Source organism: Pistacia vera, unplaced genomic scaffold, assembly GCF_008641045.1.
Source record: "Pistacia vera cultivar Batoury unplaced genomic scaffold, PisVer_v2 Contig438, whole genome shotgun sequence".
NCBI lineage: Eukaryota > Viridiplantae > Streptophyta > Magnoliopsida > Sapindales > Anacardiaceae > Pistacia > Pistacia vera.
Window position 1 is genome coordinate 293,490 of NW_022196266.1, and position 16,327 is coordinate 309,816.

The window sequence follows — 16,327 nt, forward strand, 5'->3', positions numbered from 1 at the left end:
ATATATACTGTATGTGCCATCCTGTTATACGTCATGAAAAGTTCTTTGCTCTTTAGGAATTCAGGATATGTAAAATGAAGTTGAAATAGCACTTGAATTTCTTAAGATGGATTTATTACAGAAGAATGCATAAACTAGCTATTCTCTTTCGGGGTATGCATAAGAGCATTATGATAACTGTTTGTTCTTCTGGAGATTTCATGTTGGCCTGATAGAAAATCAAGTTTTAGGGTGTATAGCTAACATGTATTTTTTTATTTTATTTGATAATTCAGAACGACAAATGCAGGTTATAGATATTGATAAGGTCAGACTAACCTCAATTTAGAACAAGAACATTTCATTGTTGATTGATGTCTCTATTAGGCAGATTTGAAGGGCATGCTTTATATCATTATACATATCTGAGATTTATGACTGAGAACTTCGAAACCAGGTCGATCTATCTGTATTTAGGCTAAAACTTGAGAAAGTTGAGTTATAATGAATTGAGATTAGAGTTCTATTACCATCGGCATCGGTCTCTTAGCTGTAAATTAAACTATTGTATGTATGTGTGTACGAATATTTTTCTCTCTTATCTATCCTAGCAAGTAATATGTTTATTAGTTTTCAAATTGAATATCCAATATATATATTGACTTGTTATACCGTTGACAAGAAAACGAAGACCATTTTGACATAGAAATCGCTCCCACTCCCAACGTTCAGTCTACCAAACCTCTTTGTTGAATGAGTTTCAGGTACCAGTTAGAATTTTCCATCCAAATGATTAACCCAGTCTTAAAGATTGAGAAGTCATTTTGACACATTCAGGATTAAAATATGTGGGAAGACTTATTCACCACCAAAAGAGGGGGAAAATGATATTAATATTGAGTGGGTATTCTTGGAAACGTGGCATTGTTTTAAATTATTTTAATATATATGTATATCAATCAAAATGAAAACCTAGTTATATTGAAAGGCTTGGCCAAGGAATTCAATGTGACTGAGAAAAGCAAAGACTTGAAAGTAAATAATGTTGGCGTGTATGAAGAAAAGTGGACAGAATAAAAAAGAAAAAGATAATTTAAATGTGTATAGATATAATTAATAATATTCAACAATGGTAATATTATGAAACAAACTATTCACATATTTTTCATTGAATGCAAAATCAGAAATTATTTTTTTTAAATCACTTAATCAGAAAAAGTCATATTTTTTCTTTTGAGGGTTGATTTACAAGGTTTAAATCCTAGAATTCGGAAATTAATTTATGGGCCCATGAAAAGGTATTGTTGGGCCCTAATGTAATAATGAATGTGTCTCCTTACTGCTTGACCATGTTGAGCTAAAAATGTTCAGTGCCGTGATTGAGTTGTGATTTGTGTTATGAGAAAGAACAAATACTCTTACAAATTGCAGATTATATTTCTTTCACAAGAATGTTTGACCAGAAAAATTCTATGAATACCCACCACTTAAATTATTCAGATCTACAACTAATACATATCAAAACACCCTTCAAACCCATTATTTATTTTTTTAAGTACATAATTTTAAAAGAAATTTTTCTTATCAATTCTCAAAGACTCTTTTTTTCATCATTTTTTTATTTAAATAAGCATTACTATACTGATTTTGTGTGTGTATATATATATATATATATTGTGTGTAATTTTTTTGCTGTCCGATTTGCACCATTTGCCTGGAGACAATGCCGAGATTGAGCCACCAGGATTGCCCATGTGTCGCCCGACCAGCAAATAGCTTAACCAGTGTGCTTATCAGTCCATAAGTATGATTGTTCTGACTTAAGCATGGGAGAGGATTGACTTAGATTCGGATTATGGGAGATTATGCATGTAATCTATCTTGTAATCTACCAACTCTCAACCATTATCAGAATACTTGTATAAAAGGGGAACTCAACCTCTAATTATAGGATTTGATTCGGAAGAAAAAAAAAAATAGGGGAACAACCCCATAACACAGAGGGAATAGCTTGCTTAGTAAAGTAGCTCGCTAAAGCATTATCAGCTCTCCTATGTTATATTTCTCTTGTAATCACCCCATGCACAACCCAGAACAATAACATAACAGTGGACGTAGACTTGGTTTTAGCCTGTAGAACCACTTTAAAATTTTTCTTGTGTGGTCATTATTCCTTTTGTTATCATATATATATATATATGAGAGTAAAAACCAAAAATTTAAAAATTTTAGTGATGCATATGCTTTTTCGGTGTAAATAGTAAAGGGTGGGCGAGACTGTATGCACCCAGAATAAATATTCTTCACGACCATTTTCTCATTGTAGGTATTGATATAATTTTTGTAAAGATTTTTCTACTCAATTTTCAAGATTTTTTATCGTATTTCCAATTTAATTAAAAGTATTACTATGCCGACTTTATGCTAAAAATAACAGTTCATATGAAGTAATTCAAATATTTAAAATTTTGATGTGTATTTACTTAAAATAATTGGTGCCATGAGCATTGTTTTAAATGCAAATAGTTTTTTCCATTACAAGATGCTTGCATGGTTAATCATAAAATGACACATTTCTTCTTAAATGTGTCGAGGCTAGATATTGTTAAGGGATAAGAGGGGGTTGGTGACCCACTTAAAAAATAAATCCATTTAATTTGTTTAGAATATGTTTTGACCCGGCCATATATGTGTTAATGGTTTTCAATTTGATCTCACTTACTTTTTTTTATATATATCTCACTTAGTCTGAGAATTATATTAAATTATCTAATTAACCGTTCCTAACATTAATTCATGATCTGTCCTCCCTAGTGGTGTGCAAATGAGTAATGCCTAACATTACTTTTTTTTTTTTTTTCTATAACGAGATGTCTAAATCAGTTTACATACATCTCAACTAATCATTAAAGTCCATTAAACATTCTACCAGCTCAAATAACCAGGTAAACCATAATGTTATTGTAGTAGGTGACGTCAATGTTTGAATCCAAGAACTTAAGAAAGGGAGCAAACCTTCTTGACCCCCAGAACAACCATTTGATATTACATTTGGTAAATTATTAATACCACATAAAAAGACATATTAATTGAGATGAAAATTTTAAAGATGTTACTAAAGAGGATATATAATATTATTCCACGCGAAAAGATCCAAACACTAAATACACTAAATACCAAATCTAAATACACTCATATAGTCAAAACACGGGTGATGAGAGTTTGAAGTTTGTGAATGATTACCCATATAAAATTTGTGAAAGGTGAGTTGTTAGGACTTGGTACAAAAGGTGGGGTGTGGTTAGCTCATAGCTGTATATCCACTCAAAAGCATTGTGTGTTGTGGTGGGTGAATGTAGCATCAAATTAGCTTATTACTACAAGTTTCGGTTTTGTTGATTCCTTCATATCAATATCATAATGTCTTCTTTCTTCATTTGGGAAAATTCAATTAAGTGTAGCTTCATTTGATGTAGACTTTACACTCTTCCCCCACTACTTCCTCATTTGCCTTTATGTATAAACCCAATTCATGCTTTCCTTTTTATATATAAACCTTTGATTTTAGAGCATTTTGTTATAATATTATGATAATAATGTTACCCAATCAATAACAACCAAAGTTTATACATAAATTCAAACTAATCCAAATGTAGTTTAGCATTTTGATAAAGGCATGGATTAGTAATAAAAACTAATCATTCAAAAGCAATTTATTTTTTAAAAAACGTTCGTTGATTTAGTAATATAAACTAATCTAGACGTTGATAAGTATCATTTTAGTAATGTTACTAATCTGTTTTATAAACTAATTCGAATGTGGTTTATCATTTTAGAAGTGTTAATAATCCGAAACGTAATTTATTATTCAGATAATATCATTGACAAATAATTCAAAAGTGATTCATCATTTCAGTATGGATACTGTTGAGAGATATAAACCAATCAAAATGTGGTTTATAGTTTCAATAATGAACAATAACATAAACTAATCTAAAGTGTTTTACCCTTTTGATAAAGTCATTTACTAGTAATATGGTGTGATTTGATAATGAAATTAGTGTAATTACATTCTTTTGCTTGAGGGCAATTAATCAAAATTTAGTTTAGAACTCAAACTACCAAATGGGAATCTTTTAGTGTTTTTGTGTGTGATTTCTTGTAATTATATGGTTATTCTGAAGCTGATTATGTTATCTTGTTAAAGCTGAAATTAGCTGCCACTTCACTCAAGGAGAAGCTTTTTTGTGCAAAGTTATTTGGTTCATTTTCTCTTACCTTATCCAATTGCATTTTTTTTTTCATTGATATAATTATTTAGAACTCAAATGCAAGCCACGTCATGTAATTATATTGTTTTGCTCTAAGTTGGCCTCAATTTTTATTTTATTTTTGATAAGCAAGGTGTGCGGACTAGCCTGTGCACACTGCACACCTCAATTAATTTTCGAGATCCATTGAACACCCTATAAACTCAATGGGTCAAGTAAGTCACAAATATAGTAGGTGACTACTTCGTAGGATTCGAGCACAATACCTCTAAAAAACCCACTTAGATGACTAAAGTTTTACCATCCAACCACAAGGCTAGTGGTTTAAGTTGACTTCAATTTCAAACCTAATTTCTGTTGTAATTAAATTATTAAAGTTATTGGAATGATTTTTTGTCTATGTGACATACTTGTAAATGTAACATTATACTTATAACATTAACATATCAAACTAGGTTTTCATTGTAGATATAAATGCCAAACACACACACACATATATATATAAAGCTCAATATCTATGTGGGTTGTTCGTTATGTGGCACATTTTGGAACTCATACAATTGTTCTATTTTGACACATAGGATTTGTGGTTGCTATGAGATTGAATTTTATTGGTGATGTTGTAGAGAGATATTAATTGCTGAATTGGTATTTCAAATTCAAAAGTAAAAACATACCTATTTGAGCGACATGTAGGACATTTTTTTTTTTTTTTAGCTCTAAAATTGTTTTATTTTGAAGCTCTAGAATTACTCTCTCTTGCCATGTCGGATGCGTGGTTTATTTAGATATTTTTAGCTCTAAGATTCATGAATACTCAGGTTGATTGTTTGCCATGTGACGTATTTTGGAAGCTCTAGAATTGCTCCATTTTGACACATTGGATTGACAAGCCAGTTAAATTGCTCCATCTTAATTTGTTGGATTCGTATTTATTGCTCCATCTATAATTATTAATTAATTAAAAAAATTGGAACAATTCTAATTATATAGGTGCATTGCATTGGCATTCTAAAGGTCTAACTACAATGACACCTTATATTTGTGATTGTCATGCGGTTGAATTTTATTGGTGATGATATATATAATATTAATTGCTGCATTGGTATTCCAAAGTCTAAATAAATAGACATAAAGATTGGATTACATAAGTGCATTGCATTGTTGTATTAATAATTAATAATAATATTATATAGGTGCATTGCATTGACATTCTAAAGGTTTAACTATAATGACACACTGGATTTGTGATTGTCATATGGTTGAATTTTATTGGTGATGATATAGACAATATTAATTACTGCATTGATATTCCAAAGTCTAAATAAATAAACATAAAGATTGGATTACATAGGTACATTGCATTGGTAGTAAAAACATATCTGTTTATTAATAATTATATAAGTATATTGTATTGACATTGCAAACTTTTCTTCGTATTTAATTCGTATTTAATTGTATTGGCATTCGAAATGTCTAAATAAGGGGTTATAAAATGAGCGTATGTTCAGTTGTGTATTATCGCAATATATTAGTTGGTGTCAACAATATATCTGGTCTTTTGTTAGTTGTTTATAGGTCATGTTAATTTGTGTCAATAATACGTTTGTTCTTCATGATTTTATTAATCGATGATTTTTTATTTATTTATGTTTTTGTTGTTGTTTACAGGTCAAAGATTCATGAATTGGCATAGAATAAAAGTAGAATGTCCAATTGACATTGTCAAATGAGTTGTTATTTTGATTTGTTCTTCTAAACTGTAAGCATATCTTTTAACTATTTTAATACGTAAGTATATCTCCTAACTATTTTAACGGTTTTTATTTGATTGAATGATTGCTTTTGTTCGGTCAATCTATTTGAATGATTAACTGTGTTAGTCCTGTCGAACGGTAGGTGTATTCCTTAACAATTTTAATATGAAGATTAATTAAATTGACCATAACTTGCTCAATAAAAATCCAATTGACATTTCGGTTTCCAATGAATAATTAGTAGTAAATTGACCATAACTTGCTCAATAAAAATCCAATTGATGAGAGGTTTGAACTTTTAGAAACTAGACAAATATGACTTTAATTTGATATATTATACACTTAATTTGATAACTTTAGCCCTACTTTTGAACAATTCATTTTATCATCACACATATTTTGGTTTTTCTTGTTTCTTGATTTTCACTAAACAGTCAGTAATAAATTAGCTATAACTTGCTCAACAAAAATCTAATTGATGAGCTGTTTGAATTTTTAGAAACTAGAAAGATAGGGTTTTAATTTGATATATTATATGATCAATTAGGATAACTAGACCTGCTGCCGAATCATTCATTTTATCATCACACACATAAAACAAATTCAATTTTAATGATGACAAAGGAAAACAAATATTGATATGTTGTTTTAATTATATTTGTTCTATCTCTTTTTATTGATTTTTGGATTGATTTTGTTGTTTGATTTGTGGGTTTTGTGGGTTTTACAATTATTGTCTTTCTTTAGGATGCTATCATCAAATGCTTTTTTTTGCTATAGATAGTTGTCAATTTTAATTGCAGCAAATGGATTTGTATCACATGACTTTTACCTCCATGATTTCTTCAATGCTTCAATTAAGTTGTCTTCAAATTATACTGTTGGAGCTGTTGTTGCTTTCTATGTGAGTTCTTTTCTCAACATTCTTAATTTTTTTTATTTCCAAAATAATAATAATAAAAATAAATCATTTTCTCTTCTCAACAATCAAAATCAATTTTTTTCTTTAGCTCTGCAAGTCTCTTGCTTAAAAGTTCACATTTTTCAACAAGGTTTCTCTTTTTTTGATTAATTTATAGACTTATCAATAATATCCAATGGGTTATCTTGCAATTTTTTTTGCTTTTCTTGACAAAGTTTTAAACTTTGGTAGCACATGTCAAATGGTAACATATTTGAGAAGAATCATGATGATATAAACTTTGAGTTCAATTTGTGGATATTTTATTTATTGATTTTTTAATTATCAATTCAATATAAAATGAACTTCAATATAGAAAATATATATTTAAAACACAAAAAAACCAATAATAATGTAAAAATATATATAATAAACATAACCGCGCAACGCAACTTGAAAATGAATATAAGTTACAGAAATTGTGGAAGGTCAATATAAATTTAGAGGTTAAATAAATAGTTGATCTTGATAATATTCAGGTGATATTGACTATCATATACGATTCACTGTAAAATATTGGCATCAAATATCATCTGCAAAAATAATATCAATTGTACAATGTGATGATCCTGAAAGTATAATTAGACCATATAATATTCAGGTGATCTTCACAAGTTAGATAAATGATTTAATAACATCAACCTATAATTGATATTAATAATTATACAAGTACAATTATTAATTTTATCTTAACACAACTTTGTATATATATAATTTATATTTACTTTAAAATTTGTATAATTTAACATTTATTATGTTTTAATCTAATTAGTTTATTTTGTTAGAAGAAATTTGTTTATAATCTATTTCAAAAACATTGAATAAATATACTCGCGCAACACGTGGAACCCATGTCTAATTACAATTATATTTTTGACATTAAACTGGTAACTAATGAGCTACAAAACCTTGTTAATTAGCATCGATTAAAGATTAAGCAACGACAAAATTTCATGAGTCAAAGCTAATTAATAACAAATATTTGCATTTAAAATATTTGAATATATATATGGGTTTAAAATTTTGAAGAATTGGACTAATTCAAAATTAAAAAAAAAAAAAAATCAATCGGTGCAACGAGAATTAATTGATAGTTTTGGTCGATGAGAAAAGAGAAAAGCAAATGATGAAGGTGAAGAAACTGTAAAAACTTAAATAGGCTTAGACTGTTCCCACCAAAACACACTATTAAATGTGATGTCCACTAACTTCACCATGGTGGACAAATACAAACAGTTCCTCCTTTACTTTGTAATTTTTGTCCTATTATTTCGATTACCCACTAAATTTTGTCATCAATCTTTATCCCTCATAACTTCAACCTTTTTTATTCTTTCTTCTTATATTATTATCCGCCAACTCTGAGTTTGGAGGGCTAATTCAAACACAATCAAGTTTTAAATGGTTCAATGATTTTCCAAAAGTATTAAATATCTTTCAAAATTGTCAACAAAGATAGTTAAGTCTAAGAATTTTCGAAAAGTAGTAAATATCTTTTAGATTACTAAAAAAAACATGTAGATATCAAACACCCTTTGCCAACCACGTTTCAAAGATAATTAAGTCTTAAGCAGTCCATCAAAATTTGAGAAGTATTAAATTTGTAATTATAAAAACTATATAAGATTTGAATTGGGTATGAATAGTGGATGTGAAGCAAGATTTGAAATTTTAATGAAGTATGATTATGTTTTTGAAGAATGTTTAAAGCATAGAGATACAGAATCAAACACTAAAAAATTGGTAGCCAACTATTCTATGCTTTCTAACTTTATTCCATAATCTTACTCTTACAATCAAATCACTCATCTTGTAATTATCATCTAATTTGTCTAAATAACGCCAAAGACCTTTAGCCTATTAAAGCACACCACTAACTTTAAAAACCAACAACTTCAATTTATTTTCTTTTATTTTAGGGCCAACTACTTTTTAACTACTTTTCAATTTCTTGTTAATGGCAATATGTGGCTTTTATCCCTTTTCCCTTATTTCCTCAAATTTTATGATGAAAATTATATTTCTTTGGTTCTTATCATTTCTAAATTCATGATTTCATAATTTTTTTTTTTTTTTTTTTTTTTTTAAAAGGACGTCCACAATGAGATGGACAAATGTATATGAGAGATAGTGAAATATAAATCGCACTTAATCTTTGAAAAGGTATTTTATACCCTTAAAATTATCATTTATCCCATAAAAAAGTATCAAAACCACTCCTAATAAGAGGGGTATAATACTTTTAAAAAATTATTACAATATCTCTTAGAAGGTTAGATAATAATTCAAACACATACTGCATACAAATTAATCACACGTGAATACATGGTTAGAAAAGCCTCGTTAATCATAAAATACTATTGGATCTTAAAGATTATTTAGAGTATATAATATGGAAAAAGTCAATAATGCTATCCAATTTTATTGATTTTGATTCAAATTTTCTATTCTTAGGACCTCTAATGTTGGCTTACTTTCCCAAAATTCTCTAACTTATTTTTTAATTAAAAAAATGGAATAATGTTTCTGTAGTACATGTAAAAATTTATTTATTTAAAAATAAAGGCCAAAACAAGAAGCTGGAATAGCTCAGTTGGTTAGAGCGTGTGGCTGTTAACCACAAGGTCGTAGGTTCAAGCCCTCCTTCTAGCGCTTTTAATGTATTTTGTTAACCTATTATTTTAAGAATATTATTTTGTCAATTATAACTTTCCTGCGTTTGAAATGAAGATTATTTATGCTTGCTTTCAGATTTGATTTCATCAAATTAAATAATTTGTTTGTAACAATATCTAAATATTCTTTATATGAATTGTTATCTTAAATTCTATTTCTTCTAATCTAAAATATATACTATTTTCATTTTATTTATATAAACAATCACACTTACAAATTTTATTTGTAAACTATATGTAGCTTCTAGAACAAAATCCTGTTTTTGAAATGAAACATTTTGGGGTTGGTTTTTTTTAAGATTTCTCTATAAAATGTATTTTTTCTTTTCAAAATATTATATTAAAATGAAGTGGTTGAAAGGGTTTTACATTGTTGAAAAAAACAAAATTATTTAGTAGGGAAATTTCACTAATTTTCCAATATTGACATGCATTATGTCTACAGTTTCTTACTTTCCAAGTCCGCAACACCAAGGCCAATTGATGGACCATATAAATTGACCAAAAGACCTAGCTACTAAAGCTGATTTTCTCTTTTGAAAAATCACAACATTGGTCACACTCACACAAAGATTAATATAAAGCTAAGGGCCCCCAACTTTGTTTTATTTTATTTTATTCTAACAACAAATGAGTTAGTGATTGCTCTGTTGATAAGGCATCATAACAAATTGGCTATCTAGAATCAATTAAGAGCTATTGTAGTGGTCAAATACAAAAAGCCTAATGCCCAAAAAGTCTCCTCACCTAGTGGTCATCAATCCTCCAAAAATTTCAAAAGCCAAAAGCAATGCTAAAAAGTATATCAAAAGTGACCCAAAAAGTATTTGGGTAATGGGTATAACTCGTGTATCGCTGTTCGTGTACACAGAAATTTCTTTTTCACTTATTCTAACCTAGACAGAATCTTGCATATGTATTAAACAAATCACCTGCTTATCAAATAAAAGTTTACCTTATTCATACTTGTATTAATTATAATAGTTAAATATATAAATGACGAAATTTCTTTGATTGTTTAAAACTTAAACAATTGAAAGGAATAAGTATAACTAACATATCATCTATTTATTTATAAAATTAGGGAGTTGATACCCAATCAATAAATGTAAAGATGATGTGATACATGGGAAAAAATAGCTAAAATGATGAAGAAGGAAAGAAGGTTGAGAGCGGAAAAGCGAATGGTGGAGGTGAAGAGAAAATGGGTGAGAATAGAGGGTGATGGGATGGGGCTGGATGGAGGGGGTGACAGAGCCACGTGAGTGACCACACCATCACCACTAACACCACCCGTTCTTAATAAGGCCATTTCCAGTGGATTTCTTGGTTGGCTTCATATCAACGCTAACAGCCAAAATCACCCAACCACACAAACAATCAACAATCAAATAAACCTAAAAAGTGAAAGCTAAAGTTATAAGGGTTACTATCATTGCTTCTTTGACAAAACTCATCACTTTCTTGTGTGCCTTGCCCACTACCTTAACCCTTTTAATTCCTCCCTTTACTTTTAAGTCTTCCTTCAACTATTGTATAATGCGACATCCTCCATCTATTTTCTCGTGTAATTGTAATTCTCTACAACAAATTGAATTCAAACTTTATTTCCCATTATTTAAAATCATAATTTGGAGATAAAGATATCTACAACACATAAAGTTCATTAATTATTTTCTCTTTTCTTATTTGAAATTAGTTTGTTTTTCTCTAGAGCCAAATCAAGAGTAATGCTACGTGAATCTGTATTATACGGAAGTTACTTATCTATCATTCTATATAATTAAAAATTATATTGTCAAATCAACTGTCACGTGGGTTAGGATACAAATTTGAGATTCCAATTGTATGAATTTAATTTAGTAATCACATAAGGAGATGTTGTCAAACCAATTACCAATTGAAAACCTCAAGGGGTTGGTTTGACGGTTAAAAAGGTTTACTTTTTCATTGATTCCATGGGTTCAAACTTTAGAGTATTTATTACAAATTTAATATGGGTTACCTGGAACATGGGCTTGTAGGGTGTTCAAGGGCCTCGGAGATTAGTTAAGATGCTTATAGCTGATTCAGATAGCCCAATGATAAAAAAAAAAAAAATTGAGATACAAATTTGAAATCTTAATTTTGTATATATAACATTATTGTGAATGTAAACATCGCACCTGAAATTTTTTATCTTTTAAAGTATTGAACATACAAAAAAAAAAGAAAAAAGAATACCTCTTAGAATTATCACTTGCTTTAGAAAATGCCGAGGTCCGAACCTTAAAATTTTCAATTGTGAAATAGTTTATATACAAACATGTAATTAACTAAACACCAAATTATTCCCTGTTTCCATTTCTGAATGCTAGTGGCTACCTTGGTTGGCCACTAAAACTAACCTTTCCTTTGATCATCTTTCTAAATTCTAATGCTAGTGGTTCTCTAATCTCTCCCTACTTTTCACTCCTCCATTCCCTCTCCCTCTCTCTCCTGCAACTTCGCATTTTCTTTAAACTTCTCCTCAACGTTTAGCTCCCTTCATAAATGTAACTGCAGATAACACACAGTAAAAGTATTGGTTTTATCATGAGGAGAGATGGACAAAGAAACTAACCAAGAACCCACTCCATCTCTCCTCCTCCCTAACAACAAAGAAGACTCCCAAAAAGCCCTTCACTCCCAGCAACGACAGACTGAAACGCGATGAATGGAGCGAAGGCGCGGTGTCAACTCTACTTGAAGCTTATGAAAACAAATGGGTGCTCAGAAATCGGGCCAAACTCAAGGGACATGACTGGGAAGAGGTCGCGAGACACGTTCGTTGCGAGCGAATAACACAAAGTCTCCCAAAACTCAAACGCAGTGCAAGAACAAGATTGAGTCAATGAAGAAAAGGTACAGATCAGAGTCTGCTAAGCGGATGGATCATCTTGGCTTTTGTATCCACGCCTCGACTTTTACTACGTGGAAGTGCTCAGCCGCAGCCACAGCCGCAGCCTCAGCCGCGCAGCAGCAGCAGACTCAACGGTTAACCCTCCTTTGATGTTGCTTGAGCCGTCGCCGCAGCTAGTGCCGCCTCCTGCCGCGGCTCCTCCACAAGGGGTTCCAGCGGCTACTGGAACTACTCAAAACTCACATGGGTCCATTGGAGTTGATAGGATTGGCAAGGTCCGTGTCAGATGTTCTTCAATGGAAATTAACAAAATTTTTTTTTTTTAAATTTGGTTTAATAAAATTTTACTGGAGAGATAGCAGTCAAATTTATTATTAAATTTTGAAAAGATAGCAGTCAAATTGATATTATACTCAGATTACTTCAATTTTTACCTTTTATCAAATCGATCCGTTATTTATATTTATTAGCAACAGAGAAAAAAATAACTGCAGGTAGTATTTGATTCAAAAAGAGGAAATATAGTTGACTACCCTAGTATATAAGAATATTTGTTGTGAAAGGAACATCTTTTTAACTTTCATCATTCATTCAACAATATTACCATACTTGGGAGCATATATATAGAAGCAATAAGGAGAAAAAAAAGTAGTATAGATTAGAGAGTTTTATGGACATATCACATCAGTTTTGTCGAACACAATTTTATCATCATGTTTACAATTTTTTTTTTTTTTTATATATATATATATATATATTTAAAGATATAGAGTCTTCCGGACATATTACGCCGTACAGAAGTTGGAAACAGAAAATGTCCCCCAATGCGATAGTTGGTGTTGGGAGACGGTATACAAATAAAAAAATTTGTGGCAAAATTAATCTCGAAGAGTTTTGGCGTTGGCTTATGTAGCCATCCGCCCCGGTGTCAGGGCTCATTGTTCCCGACAATGGTGCTTGGACGATTTGCGCCGGTGTTGAGTTGCCCCAACGCGGCTTTTCCCTTTCCGATGCCATGGCTGCGTTGGGACATCTCTCTTTTCCAACTGTGATAAATGCAATATGGTGTGATTTTATTAGATCGAGAGATATATAACGTGATATGTTTGTTTTGTTAGAAGGTTTAAAATTTAAATATGTAGTATTATATACCGATAAAGTTTCATTAAATTACGTTGCTTCCTTTTGACAGGAAGATGGGGTGGAAACTAAAATATCAGACCATTTATCAGACAAGAAAGCCATGGAAACAGACAGTAGCACACCAGCTCTATACAGTCACGACAAGGAGAAGTTAACGGCCAAGAAATTGAAGATGAAAATGGAGAAAAAGAAGAGGCGAAAACGGGAAGAATGGGAAATAGCTGAAAGCATCCGGTGGCTAGCAGAAGTAGTGGTGAGATCAGAACAAGCAAGAATGGAGACAATGAGAGAGATTGAGAAAATGAGAGTTGAAGCTGAAGCTAAAAGAGGAGAAATGGACCTCAAAAGAACTGAGATCATTGCCAATACTCAACTTGAGATTGCAAAACTCTTTGCTTCAACTAATGGGAAAGGTGTTGATTCTTCCTTAAGGATTGGAAGAAATTAATCATAATTTAGTAGTAGCTAATTACAAAAAAATTCTACGGTAGCGGGAGGTGTGAATATCATTGCATATCATATCGATCTTTTGTAAAACCACTGAATAAGAACGATAATTTTTGGATGAGGATAAAGGTTATTAATCGCTCGTCTGATCGATGATCTTGATTAACTTTTTTTCTGTATGATAATTTCCTCCTGTAGAATGATCCGCTAATTATATAAATGTAATGGAATGGAATTGATGTTACTTAGAGTTGTGTATTCATTGAGGAATGCAGTATTTTTACACACATGATTATTATTACAATATTTTTTTATTTTTTCAGAATGCTTCTTGTTGTGCGAGAGTTTTTGACAAGCTCGGAATCAGTTATAGCTCGGGGAAAGTGAAGCTCGGAGCAGCGAGCAAAGCTCGAAAGAGCGAGCTTACTGGACAGTTGTTTTACAAATTGTTGATAAGTCTTATCCCCTAATATCAAGGAAAGGATTTCGGAACCTTATCGTTCAATCCCAAATTTAGCGCAATCACGCCAATCATGGGATTAACTTCCCATGACTAAACCGTGATCCTGAAAATAACTTACCGTTATCAGATTCTTGTATAAATAACCCCAGAAAACTCATTGTAAAGGGTTAGCAATTTTAGAGAGATTATACTTATTTTTGTACTCAAAGCATCAATAAGATAACAATAGGCATAGGCCAGAGAGTTAAAAGCTCGCCGAACCACTTTAAAAACTGTTTGTGTCTTTCTTTTATTCATATTTGCTGATTTTAATTAATCACGCGCACATTCAATTCGATTCCGTCAAGGTCAATCAGATTTTGCCAGTTGTTACGTAATTTTGTAATAACATTTTGGCGCTAGAAGGAGGACAAACATTCTATAATCTTATTTTCCAGCAATAACCACCGTTCGACCACCATGATACATACCAAAAACTCTGTAGCCAACACTGGCAATAACCTTTATGAGAATGCTAGGGCAGGCCATCAAGAGCTCAACCAGGTGGCCCCAACGAGTCACCCACCATTGATCCCAGCTGTGATTCAACTAGTGAATGCATAAGGGGTTGGCACTTGCCACATCCAATCCTGATAATGTGGTGTTGGACATGTTGAGATCACTCAACAATACTGTGTAGACCCTTCAACAAGATGTGGTCGTGACAAAGAATGCATAGCAAGGGAGTCCACTGCCAAGCCAGCGAAACATCACTAAGCCAACCCCAGACTGAAAGAATGAAACTGCAAATGATAGTTCTAGCTCACCCAATGAGCACCATCATAGGCGACATAGAACAAACATTGTGCACTGACCTAGAGGCCAAACTCAGAAAAATCCGGGCAAACAACATAGAAAAAAGCCTCTAGAAGAAAAAACAGGTCACAAGGACACTGCTCACCCTAAGCAGCATAAAATTTAAACTTGGCATGTCGATCAGAACCCATATGCATGACAAGCTCAATCTTCATGGGCTCGTGTAGGTCAAAATGCCCGTCAATTAGATGCCCAACGTGCAAGTTTGCACCCATGCCAAAGGAGAAATAACCCAGATTATGATAGCACCTATCGTCCGAGCAACTATAGTCGACAACACACACTAGCTTGCTTAATAAACTTGGCATGCAGAGCACTGATCTTTGACACCACATCACTGAGCAACAAGCCAATAGAGCCCGAGAGCAGAATGCACTGGTGAATGCGGAGTTGGATCTAGTATAAAGAATGCTTGATGACCTGAGGGCTTGTCGAGAAAACCAAGCCGCAGGAGTAGTAAACTCCCCATTTTTAAGAGTGGTGCACCAGACACCTTTACCTCAAGGATTCAAAGCACTGGACATCAAGTTCAAAGGAAGTGGTGACCCTAGAGATCACCTCGATTCTTTTAACGACTTGATGGAGTTGCATCAAGTTTGTGATCACGCAAAGTAACCCTTGTAGGAGATGCAAAGAGATGGTATAAAAGGCTCGCAGCAAGCCTCATCCATTCATGGCAACAGTTCGCTTCACTATATCTCCAGCAGTTTCAAGCAAGAAGGTAATTCACCATGCCCTTGAGTTACTTAAGCAACATCCAGTAGGAAACGGGTGAAACCTTGACTTCATATTTAACGAGGTTTCGAAATGAGCGGTCAAAGGTCATGGACGCACTAGAAGAGTCAATCCGAACACTTTTAATTGTTAAGATTAGACCACAAACAGACCTTTGGGA

General features: G+C 31.9%; 1 non-coding gene and 1 pseudogene across 1 annotated transcript; both read left to right on the forward strand.

Annotated features, from left to right (window-relative positions):
• Positions 1-9,546: 9,546 nt before the first annotated feature.
• TRNAN-GUU lies at positions 9,547-9,620 on the forward strand. The gene has a single exon. It is a non-coding gene; the product is annotated as a tRNA-Asn (tRNA).
• A 1,168-nt stretch (positions 9,621-10,788) lies between these two features.
• On the forward strand, positions 10,789-14,343 carry LOC116144095 (annotated as a pseudogene).
• Positions 14,344-16,327: the final 1,984 nt, after the last annotated feature.